Source organism: Mycetomoellerius zeteki, unplaced genomic scaffold, assembly GCF_001594055.1.
Source record: "Mycetomoellerius zeteki isolate Tzet28-1 unplaced genomic scaffold, Tzet1.0 scaffold590, whole genome shotgun sequence".
Taxonomy (NCBI): Eukaryota; Metazoa; Arthropoda; class Insecta; order Hymenoptera; family Formicidae; genus Mycetomoellerius; species Mycetomoellerius zeteki.
In genome coordinates, this window is record NW_017257600.1 from 69,993 (window position 1) to 81,854 (window position 11,862).

Sequence of the window (11,862 nt, forward strand, 5' to 3'; positions counted from 1 at the left end):
GTGAATCATTTCATTTTTGTTTAATTAGCAAACAACAAAGATATAATGATTCACTATGTTACACTGTGTCTCTTAATGGAAAGTACCAGAGTTAGAACTAATTTTACACTCGACAGTTTACACAATACTCCAGTTATCATGCTACTATTTCAACACGCGACTTAATCCATTCATTTTTCACGTACACGTTCGCGCTTTGTATCTACCGACCCAGCCTAACGGAAGTCATTAAACTTTCTATTAATCATCCAACTGAAATAGAACACCGGCGATCCGCGGAGCTATTGAAAGCCGATTAATTGCGTTCCTTTCTTCTCTTTCAAACACCGTGGATTGATAAAGAAATCGATCGGAAACACTTGACGATAAACTGCTCGGGGAACATTCCGGACTGCCATATTCCGGTTCAATTCGGAATAGCGACGGAAACTCTGCGGCACGGCAAAAGTTTTTCAATAACCCTTTAAAAGCAACGCGCGTCCGCGATGATGTCAATTTGACTAACAATTTAGCGTCTCGCGATTGCCTCGGTGAACCGAACGAAACAGACGATAACCCCTTGAGTGCGTTGAAATAATCTGACGAAGAAGCAAAATGAAGTAATTAAAGAAGGGTGAAAGACAGGAAATCCCGATTCGAGATACGCAAGTGTCTCGAAATGAAATTTAAAATAGACGAGGATTAGCACGTGCAAAAACCCTCTTTCTTACGGATGCAGTCGCGCGGCGAAACGTCTCGCGGGTGAAGAGGACGTGACAAAACATTGAAGAGTCCATTATGCAAAATACGAGGCGTAAAAAATTAAATGGCCATCCACGATATCCGTCTACTTATAAAAAGTCGTAAAAAGGAAAATTCTGTATTATTTCTCCACTGGAAAAAGTGTCGAGTAATAGCTATCAAATATTGAAGGAAATAATTTCAACTGTGTTTGGTTAATATAATAAAAAATAATTTTACTTGTCTAAATATTTAGAAAAGTTATTACCGATAATATAACCAACCATAAAATTATTTTTTGTTATATTAACATTTGATTGAAATTATTTCCATATCCATTAACAAATCTACTATTTAATTGGCTACAAGTGCTTGAACAAGTTAAACAAATTTATCAAAGTTCATAAAGATAAAACACAACGTGAACAAAATAGTAATATAATTTATAAATTATCCTGCAATGATTGTAATGCCTCTTATGTGAGTCAAACGAGAGAGAGAGAGAGAAGAGACAATTGCAGACTAGAATGAAAGAACCGTAACAATATAAAATTAGCCCCATCCAAACACTCGGTTATTTTTAAATACATCATAGAAACAAATCACAATTTTAATTGGAAAAATGTCAATATCCTAGATTTTGAAATGAATTTCCGAAAAAGAGCTATTTCTGAAATGATTCATATGAAAGACCAAGAAACGGGTTAAATCTTATGAAAAATACAGAGTCTTTGGACGCTTATTTTAATATACTTGACGATATAAGAGAGCGAAAAAGTCACAAATTTGAACAGACTTAATTTTATTATTTTTATTGACATATGTGGACCTACACATTTCATCAGTTACATTTCAACAGAGAAATACGTTCCTATCCTTTTAACGTTACCCTGTCAGATTCTATGAGGATTTTGATACAGTATTTTATATACTCTAGCGTGAGTATTCTTGGTTCTATATTTTCTCTACCATCTATTCACCCCCATCTCATTTCGACTTTGCAGAATATCATAGGATATGTGTGTCAAACGAATTCTCAAATTGTCAAATCTGTGACAAGCTGGATTCTCGACGTCAACCGAGAAATTCGGATTATTGTCTGTACCACCTTACTTATGGACTTAAATTACGACCGAAGTATCTCTTCGTACATTTATACATCATTTCAACATTTATATTGACGATCATTTGTATAATGCGACATATAGCTTCTGTTATATTAAGTACGCCAAACTATATTTCATTATTTGACTATGTAATCGCTGAAGAAGGCTTTGTAAGCCGAAACGTTTGAATTTTATATTATATTTTGTTGTATATTTTCTATTGTATGTTAACTGATAATTTGAATTCACCTATTTATTAGTTCGAAATAAGCCACGATTCTATTTTATTGTTTTACAACTAATTCGAGCCTTTACCTATTAATTTGAAATTATTTCACTCAACATTTAATAGTTCTTACTGGACTTTTTGCAGTGTTTGCGAATGGCGCAGGATGAAAAATAATAATGTATGGTTAGCAAAATAAAAAAGGAAAAATTAGAAAGGAAAGGGGGATGTTAAATTAGAGCTGTTTTTTGCCGAAAAAGATGAATAAGTTATATATTATATTAAAAGGCTACGTAATCTACTTCTCTCCCCAACGTCCTATTTATAGGACAGCATCATTTAAATTTTTTGCCCCTATATGAATATTCCATATAGAGCATCTTTTTAATTTGTTATACATATGAATTATATATACGTATAGAGAAAAAAATTAAAGAGATGCTGTCCTATAAATAAGACAGTGGGAAGAAATGGCTTAAGAGTCGAGTGGCATATCGCTTATTTTAAGGAAACATTGGGAACGTATTATAGAAGAAATCGTTAGCAAAAAGACGAATAAATTTAAAAGTTGTTGAGATATCAAAGTATTTCGGGAATTGAGCAACAAAAACTGTATTGTTAATACTTAAACACGTAAGCTAACTTGGTATAAGTTAGGTTCGTTATTTAAAGCTAGAATTCGAACAATTATTTTGTATCAAACTTTTTATTGCTTGTTGTTCGAAAATATCCTCCAAGTTTATACAATTCTTATTATCTTAACTCTCGACATATCTTTATGTTTCATCTAACAACTTTTTATCAATAAATGTGATAACGTTAGATTATTGACTTTTATCGCGAATGTTTTCATAATCCCAATGTTTCCCCAAAATAAGCGATGCACCACTTAACTCCGCTTGAATAGTTTTAATATGATATACATATAATTTGTACATCCCGGAACTTTTTGATTTTAACCGAAAAACAACATCCTCCTTTAAAAGTGCCCCTACACAATACTATCAATATTAACAAATACTGGCAATATTCTGGATAGTATATGATTAATATTAATAGATAGAATACTGATGGTGATCTGGATTTTGATTCTCGAGCATCAGTATCGTTTTATTAGGATCATGGATCAATGAAATTATATACTTAATATACTGAAGATGGCTCGAAAAGAAGCTGAAACGTCTGTATCATCATCGATTTAATTAAACACTTGTTAAATTAGATATTTGATAACTGTTTTCGCACCAATTACCGCGCAAAAACTCTCATTAGTCCGAGTTCCTTTTTATTGTATTTGACATTATTGAGAGTTCTTTGTTTTTATTTTGACGTTTCGGCTTCTTTTCGAGCCACTTTCAATGTATTAAGTAATACAATAATTTCATCCGTACTTCTTTGTTTCTATTTTTACTTAACTTTTTTTCGATTTTAGTATAAAGGCCATTGCATCACCTCCTAATAACATTTAATATTTTGACAATCTGCGCTTTTATTCTTCCACAGGCAAATGCCGATCATTTTACAATAGGAAGAGCAAAGCAAGATTGAAGTAATTCCAGAATAGGCCAATTTGGACTAATTGTAAGATAATTAAAATCAAGCGATATCCCACAGAAAAAAAAGTTCAACCACCATGAATTGCGTCGCATAGTGGCACGAATGGAGAACGTTATAATTAAACGTCTGTGCACGATGTCGGAAGAAATGCGGAAAGAAGCGGTACTGTTTGTTCCACTTCTGCTTGTTTAAGAAGAACTTAATTAATTCCGCAAATACCGGTCGTTCCTTTTGCATCCGACGTCACCGGCAAATATAAACATACTTCTTCAAAAAATCTTCGCGAACTTTAAGTTTCAAGAATGTAAGTGGCTAAGTAAAACACTTTTCCCACGGATATTTTTACACAATTCTCGTAGACTATTTTTGCACATTACTGTACATACAGAAAGAATTTAAAAAATTGTGTCGCATAATAACTAACTAAAATATTGGTTTTAGATTTATCGAAAAGTTCATAGCTAAAGCGCAAAAATGCAATAATTATCGGATCCGTTCTGTCTATTAAACACATTAATCAATATTATTACTTTTGTAATAAATTTTGCGAAAAGGAAGTAATTAATAAGGAAATGCCAATAACATTTGCTTTTCTACATAATTCATAATTTATTGTAGTTTAGACAAAATACGGAAAATATCGAATTAAACTATTTTATTTTGATTGGGATTTCATTTTTCAATGAAAATCTTCAACAAACAATACATATTGATAACGATTATCATCTGTAACTTTCATCTCAATTATTCCAATCAGACCTCGCGTCGTTTCCAATTACTGAATTTTAATGTCACTTCTCTTCTCCTCTTTTCTAAGAATTAATGCGCTTTTACTTCGCCGTACGTACCTCATTAGTACGCTTCTCGTTAAATAATAATGAAAAATTAGTACTGTTGATATGACATAAGATAGATAATGATTAATCATCAAATGATTCAAACCACCAGTTTCAGAGGAAATTTCATGAAATAAAAAATTCTGCCAGTAAATTAATGGATTCAGACTTTTTTATATTATGTGCATTTGTTAACGAAAATCATTGTACATTTATCAACGAACATCATCACAATGGCGAGTTTATCTTGGCACTAATTATCATTCACGTAATATTTATATTACTAATTTTATCAGGCCTGGTACGCGTGATTACGCGGGCCATTTTCCCGGTATTAATTATCTGCTTCGCTGGTGCAGCTCTCATTTATATATGAGTTTGATAAGCGCGATTGAAAATATATTTGTCATGTTGCCAGTTTATAATGCATGTACCGCATGACGCGTCTCGCGCATAATTTGCATAACACAACATCGGGAACAAGAATCTAGTTTGCCGTGCGGAAAACGTCAAGCTAATTAAGCTCGCGATGTAAGCTGGCGTGACCTTTTGATAACAAATTCAGCCACTTATAATGCTGCTTATTTAACGGCATCGCGTGTGCGTATACCTATATCTACAAGTACACGTATGTTGTCAAAGTATGTTGTCGTGGAAACTGCAAATATTTTCCAGCATCCTTCTAGTCTGTGGTTGCCGCGAGCGAGTTTCTTCCGAGATACGCGCACACGTATCCAGTCGAATATTCACTAAACTCGCGTCTCGTGAAAGCTATTTACGAAGACCAAGTGTAAAAGCGGCGATACGCCGGCCGACACAACGCGACGGACAAGTCCACCCCGTGAATTTGAATCTTATACATACTACAGGAGTGTCGTTTCCTTGTATCGTGATATCAACGCACGAGTGCGTGTTTGTTAATCTCCGTAAAATCCCGGATTGGCGTGGGCTGAAATCTTCTGAAATCGAGAGCTTTCGACATAGCGCTTCTCTCCGACGGATGCTTTTTAAGCCGTTCGCGAGGGTTGCACCACGCCGGGGCGAATGGCCGAGGAGATATTTTTAATGCATATTTCTTCGTGTGTAACGATAAACACGAGTAATTGGAACGAAATTGAATAGCGACCGCAATATGATGTTGGATGAGACGGCCGGATTAAAAAATAATACATATATACGAGTCAACACACTCAAACGTACAAACATTAAGAAATCTCATTTGAAAGGATATCAAGATAATTATACGAACATTTAAACGGAAAAAATATAACATAATAAATACGAGAAAACGTAATAAAGACAGCTACAGTGAATTCATTCTAATTTGCTGTTATTTTAAAATATATGATAGTATAAATGAAAATCGATCGATAAATAATCAGCATGTAGTTAGCTTGAACTGCACAGAAAAAGATTTCTTTACATTTAATAAATGTAGTCGTTGAAATAGTCCAACCAAAGCAATTCTGTAAATTAAGAAATGTAATTGATTGCATTCAAGTTTGGAGAGTAAACAATAAATAGTTTTCATTTAAAATTAAATTATTTTAATGAAATAAATGTAAATAGGAGTTTCGAGTTTCCAAATAAATCTTTCTCTCTCTGTGGAAATTGTAAAAATTCACACGAAAATATTAGGCATCAAGACCCGTTTGATGGAATGCATACAGTTTCCTTCGTTTATTTATTTTGAAATATTTCGTATGTTACATTGTTTGTATGTATAACATTTTAAATGTTTGTCGTATATTTTTTAAATCTCATTTCGTGTAAATCACTGCATAAATCACAGATATAATTCATCTCGATGAGTGACAAAAATTATGAAACAATTATAAACCATACTGTCTGTGTGTCATTTTGACTCACGTCGGAAAAGTAATCCTCACATGGACGTGAATGTCGAACGTCGAAAAATATTGACTTGAAACCGAAGTGGTTGTTAAATTGACAATTTCAACTTAATCCGCCCAGCGCAACGTTCCGAAATCCGACAACGAACGTGTCCGTAACTGCGCCGGATTGTCAGCCCTGCCGCGGGCAGTCCCTAGAATTTTCGCCATCGTCGCTGAATGATCGATTAATTTTTCGATCCTGGCGATGCGAAATAATAATCATGCGCACCAAGTGGCTTGCCACGCGCACAGTAATTTGCGCGACAGGTTTCCAGCCGAGTTCCCTCGGGGAATAATTAGACAGCGGTAATTTTGGCGCCGTGCATGCGTGATTAATAGCTGGACCGAAAACTTTATGGTAATAAGCAAGCAAAATATCATCTTCGTAACAATCTGAGATATAAACAAGTGATACGCAATAGGTCATACTGATCAAGTCTCGGAGGAGTCAAGAAGGAGTTTGGAACGCATTTAACTCCAGAATACTATCGATATGTAAATTTTACGTACACTGAAAAAAATTAATTAAATTTTAATATATAATAATATGTTATAATAATAATTTATAATAATGATGATAATAAGTATTTGTTTGAATAATACTAACTAAATATTTACTAAATGTAAATATGTATTTATTTGATACCATAATTTTATTATCGTTTTTTATTTGTATTAGTGTAAGTAAATGTTTATTTAGTACTATTGAAAAAAATATGTATTAAAATTTAGTCAATTTTTTCCTCAGTGTAAAAATAAGCGATAATATTGAACGCTGAGCTACCATCAGTCACCATTAGGAGATCCAATCTGCTATGCTAAAATCTGGGACAAACTTTTAAAAATTGTATATCAATTATTGGATTTTCTAGTGGTTATAGTACTGGAACAGAGACGTAATAAGTGATTTCAATTTTTAAACAGTTTGTATTGTTATTTTGTGTTATCTATTTTATTTAAGTGTATAAGAAAAGACGCACGCACACAATTGGACTATATACAGTGAGTGAGACAAAAAGTATTCGTACAAAGAAAATAATTTTTTAAAAAAGCTTTATATTTAAAAAAAATAAACATTATCTAGCACAAAATGATTCATTGAATTGATGTCGAACCAATATCGATACGATAATTTCGACACCAATTCTAATTGATTGTCATTTCTTGTTGGATAATTAACAATTTATTTATAAAGAATAAAATAGACGTTTCTCAAAATTACATATTTCAAAAAGATGTACATTAATTATAGAAAATATATCATCTTAAAAATAAGCAAAAATTAAAAATTGTACCTATTATTTGTACGCCCAAAAAGTATTCGTACAATCGAGAAATTTAACTTGTAAAATCAGGGGTGCACGCGAAGTTCGTTTGTTTATGTTAGAATTCATTATATGAAATTGCCAATTAATGTTTATTTTCTACAAACAGGACTTTTTTATTTAAAAAATTTCATTGTAGGTACGCGCATTATATCGCATAAAAGTAACAAGTTATTTTTGTAAAGCGATTTCCCCAATCTTGACGTTATTATTACCGTCATAAAAAATTGTGACATCATTACTAAATTGTTATTACAAAAAAGTGCATACGGCAAGTACATATATGCATATATTGTTAACGACAGTCGCTATTTATCGATTATTCAACGATTTTTTACAAAATCACAAAATTATAAATGCGCTTGTTTAAATAACGTCATTTTTTTCATTTTTAAAATTGTGACGTCCCCAGAAGCCCCTGACACGTCGTCGCCCTAATAGGGCTTAAGCCCCAAAAGTCCATAGGTTAACGCGCTTCTGTATATACTCCATCATTCTATCATTTAAAAATGAATTTGATAGATTACTTATTCTTTCTTTCCTTTTAAGTTAATAATTAGATTATATAATCTGTGTTTATAAAAGTTTATATTAAATATTTTGTCGTTAAAAGTTCGAAATGTATGAAAAACTTTTGTTACATTAAGAATGGCCTATTTCTTTGTACGTAAAAGTTACGATAGCAATCAATAGCTATACTATATCACTCAATAACAATAGCATTCTAGGATTAATATATATATTATGTACGTTAGAGAGTTGTAGAATAGAGACCATTATTATTTCATTATTTATTTCCCTGCAATTGTAAGTTGAAAGTTACTTATTTTTCCTCGTTTCTTTTACATAAAAGAATATTATTTTGTAAAGTTTGTGAATGCCTGTAGCGTGATCGATATAAAAGGACTACGAGAAACACGATAAAAAAAAAGTCCAGCTTTCACGATTGATTCACACTGGCAGCTCGCAGCAAAACGCAAACGGGAAACAGAAATGGATCGTATCAGCGAAAACATGGTGATCGCTTTCGATGTCAAAAAAAGCTTTGCAGTTCAATGTTATCCATTAGTGGTTTGCTGACACTGTCACGTGTATGCTGCGTAATCCTTTAATCAAACATTATTTATCAAGCACTTCTCGAGGGATAAGAAAGCATTGGGTGGAACGATGCTCCGGTGGGACTTCGGCTTAAGAGACTAACGTTAAATTCTATTCTGTTCGGAACAGCGAAAGTTTTCCACCAAGTTGGACCGGATGCTATTAACGTAGGTTTATTGTGTCGTACATTCGAGTGAACTTCGCCGATTTAGTATCCATAATGCCCTTATTGTTCGTAAAATCTTTAATAAAAGGGAAGAACGAAATTAATTTAGGACTAATGAAGGATTCAAGCGTGGAAAGATTGCTCCTTCGAGAGTTTTGGGAATTAACATTTTCTCTGCAAACTCTGGGGTTTCTTGTAATGAAATTGTAAATTGATATCCGGAAATGATGTTTGTAGCACCGATGCGAACGGATCGTATCAAACGTCGGGTTTCTTGGAATTGACTGTGAATACGACAAATTAGCGCGAAATTACCATTTGAGTTACGATGCGATTGATTCAGGGAGCTCTAGCTTTCGCAAATCGACCGTAGCTTGGGACGTGCTTCGGCGAAAAGAGCAGAGGCAGACAGAGGGACGAAGACGGAGATGCGGGAAGGACGACGGAGGAGAGCGCACGCTAAAATTTGCATTTAAACTTAGGCTGACGCAGACCAAGTTTTCTATGGCGTCGGTGCCGCGCGCCATTAGCGCGGCCCACGGCATTATTATATTTTGTATTTAACCAAAACTTCGACTGCCTGTTCCCGAAGTTAAGCCTCTACCGCCACCACCTCGCGCAGAGCCCACCAAGGGTTTCCAAGTTTTCACAGCAGCTTTCGCGTTTCGTCCTCGCCGATGAAGGAATTCGCTATCGCGAGAAAGAGAAAAACAGAGCGAGAGAGAAAGAGGGGAGTAAACGCTGCCGTTTGCTTTTCAAAGGAACGGACGATTCTACTCTCTCTTGTTGATCCTTTTGTTACGTTTGCGCACGTGTCTCTGAATGTACGCTTCTGTTTGCTTTCTTTGCCGAAATAGTCACTAGAACGATGGCCCGAAATATTTCAAACTTCTCCCATTTTGCGCTTATTGCACCATTATGCTAAGCGTTATAATATATCTCTTCCTATTTTACATTTTACTTATTTTTAAAAAGGTCAACTGAACAATAGATATATATTATCAGATTATTCTGAAATATCATGACCTATATATTTTATCATAATAATTGTATTATTTATTAAAACACCATTTATTTGTGAAATTATTAACGCAAAAGAATGCAATGAAAACAGTAATATACGTGAATATTTTTCGCATTTTCCAATTAATTCCAATCAAAACTGTGAAATTGCGATACAAAAACGATCCTGATTAAGAAAGAAAAATAAAATGCTAATAATCGCATGCAAAGATAATGATTTTTGTCTCGTGTATCTTAATTAAAATAATTATAGCATCAAGTTGTGTGTTGAGGCACAAGACATTAATTACATGTAATTGTATAAATGAAATATATTGCATATAAAAATATAATAATCAATCATGAGATAACAATTTAATTAGGACATTAATTTTCAAGCTTCGAAATACTTTTAATCCTCCGTCTGCAATCGTATTTTTATTCCCTTTTAATCTGAATTTTTTTTATCCAAGTTTATTACTGTTAGGCTTTAAAAAAACGGAGAAAAATTCAGAGTTACATTTCAACATTTTTGTTACATTATCAAATAGTTTTTTAACTTAAATGTTAAAAGCTCTATTTAATAAAAGTTGAAATTTAAACAAAAATGAGCATAAAATGAAATTTGTTTAAAAATGTATAACTTAGTAATAAAAGAATCGGACTTTGCTTTCCTTTATATCGGAGAAATTTAAGTGAAATGAAATTCAAACTTGCAGACGGAGGGCTAACAGCCCTCGATAAAATTATATCATTTTAAAATCAAATTGTCATGAAATATATATAATACGAAGTTAATGACGAAGTTTTGACACGACTTATCTAAAAAGATATCACCATCCATCAAAAGAAATTATCATCGAAAAACAATATCGCATCGGTGGCGTCACGCAATATAAAGTAACAACCGCATGGATCGGCTGACAATGAATCGTTACGATGCTGCGTTTCGGAGCGTCTTGGGGTCACGTCATAACATTAAAGCCCGATGTTTCATTATCTAGTTAACTTGTGGTTTGAACCTAACATCGCTTTATTTGATAATAATTTAAAAATTATGATTTTTTGGCAATAATTAATTACTAAACTAATGATTTTGTAGTGGCAATTTTAAAAGTCACTACAGAACTATTAGTTTAGTGATTAATCATAGGTAGAAAAATACAATTTTTACATTATTATCAGTCTAACCAAGTTAATCAACAAAACGAAAAATCAGACCTGAACGGTATTCTGTGTATATTTTTCCTATCGAATAAATGTCATGTTGACAGTGTCGAAATCAGTCACGACGCGGCGGTGCGTCAACTGGTGCGTGCTCGGAATCAATGATGTTCTACAATATTCGGTGATCGAAGGGACTGGAGTTAACGAGACGGAGCGATCAGTCCGTAGCAGCTGCATGATGTTCGAATCGACATTCCTTGGGAATTCGAATTTTCCACTTACGTCGTAGTGCCTCGGCAGCAAAGGAAGATCCGTTCCTCAGGTTATTCGCTCTCCTCAAGTGCATACGTGTGTATGTGTGAGTTCGAAGCGGTGAAAGCAGCAGTCAACTGGGAGCTTTTTTTAGAGGAGACGTCTACGTCAGATGCCTGCGACTTGGATCGGTGAGTGAACTGCTTCTCTTTATCTTTTTGCGAGTAAAATCCTTCATCCATTTCTGTCAGTGCGATGTCACGATGTTTCGCGCTCTCGACAACGAGTGCGCGACGATGAATAACGAAGCATTGTCTGAGAAAGTGGCTTGCGACATGCACGGCGTGCTGCGGCGGTTAACGTCGACGGGGAATTTGCGAAATGGTCGTCGGCGTAAATTTCGTCGGCCGTTTCGCGAGTCGCGATGCCTGACGCGCGCATAATTTATAATTTTAATAACCGCGGCAAGCGCCGGGAGCCTCCACCGTCGAGGCCTCACCGACTTCGCTCGT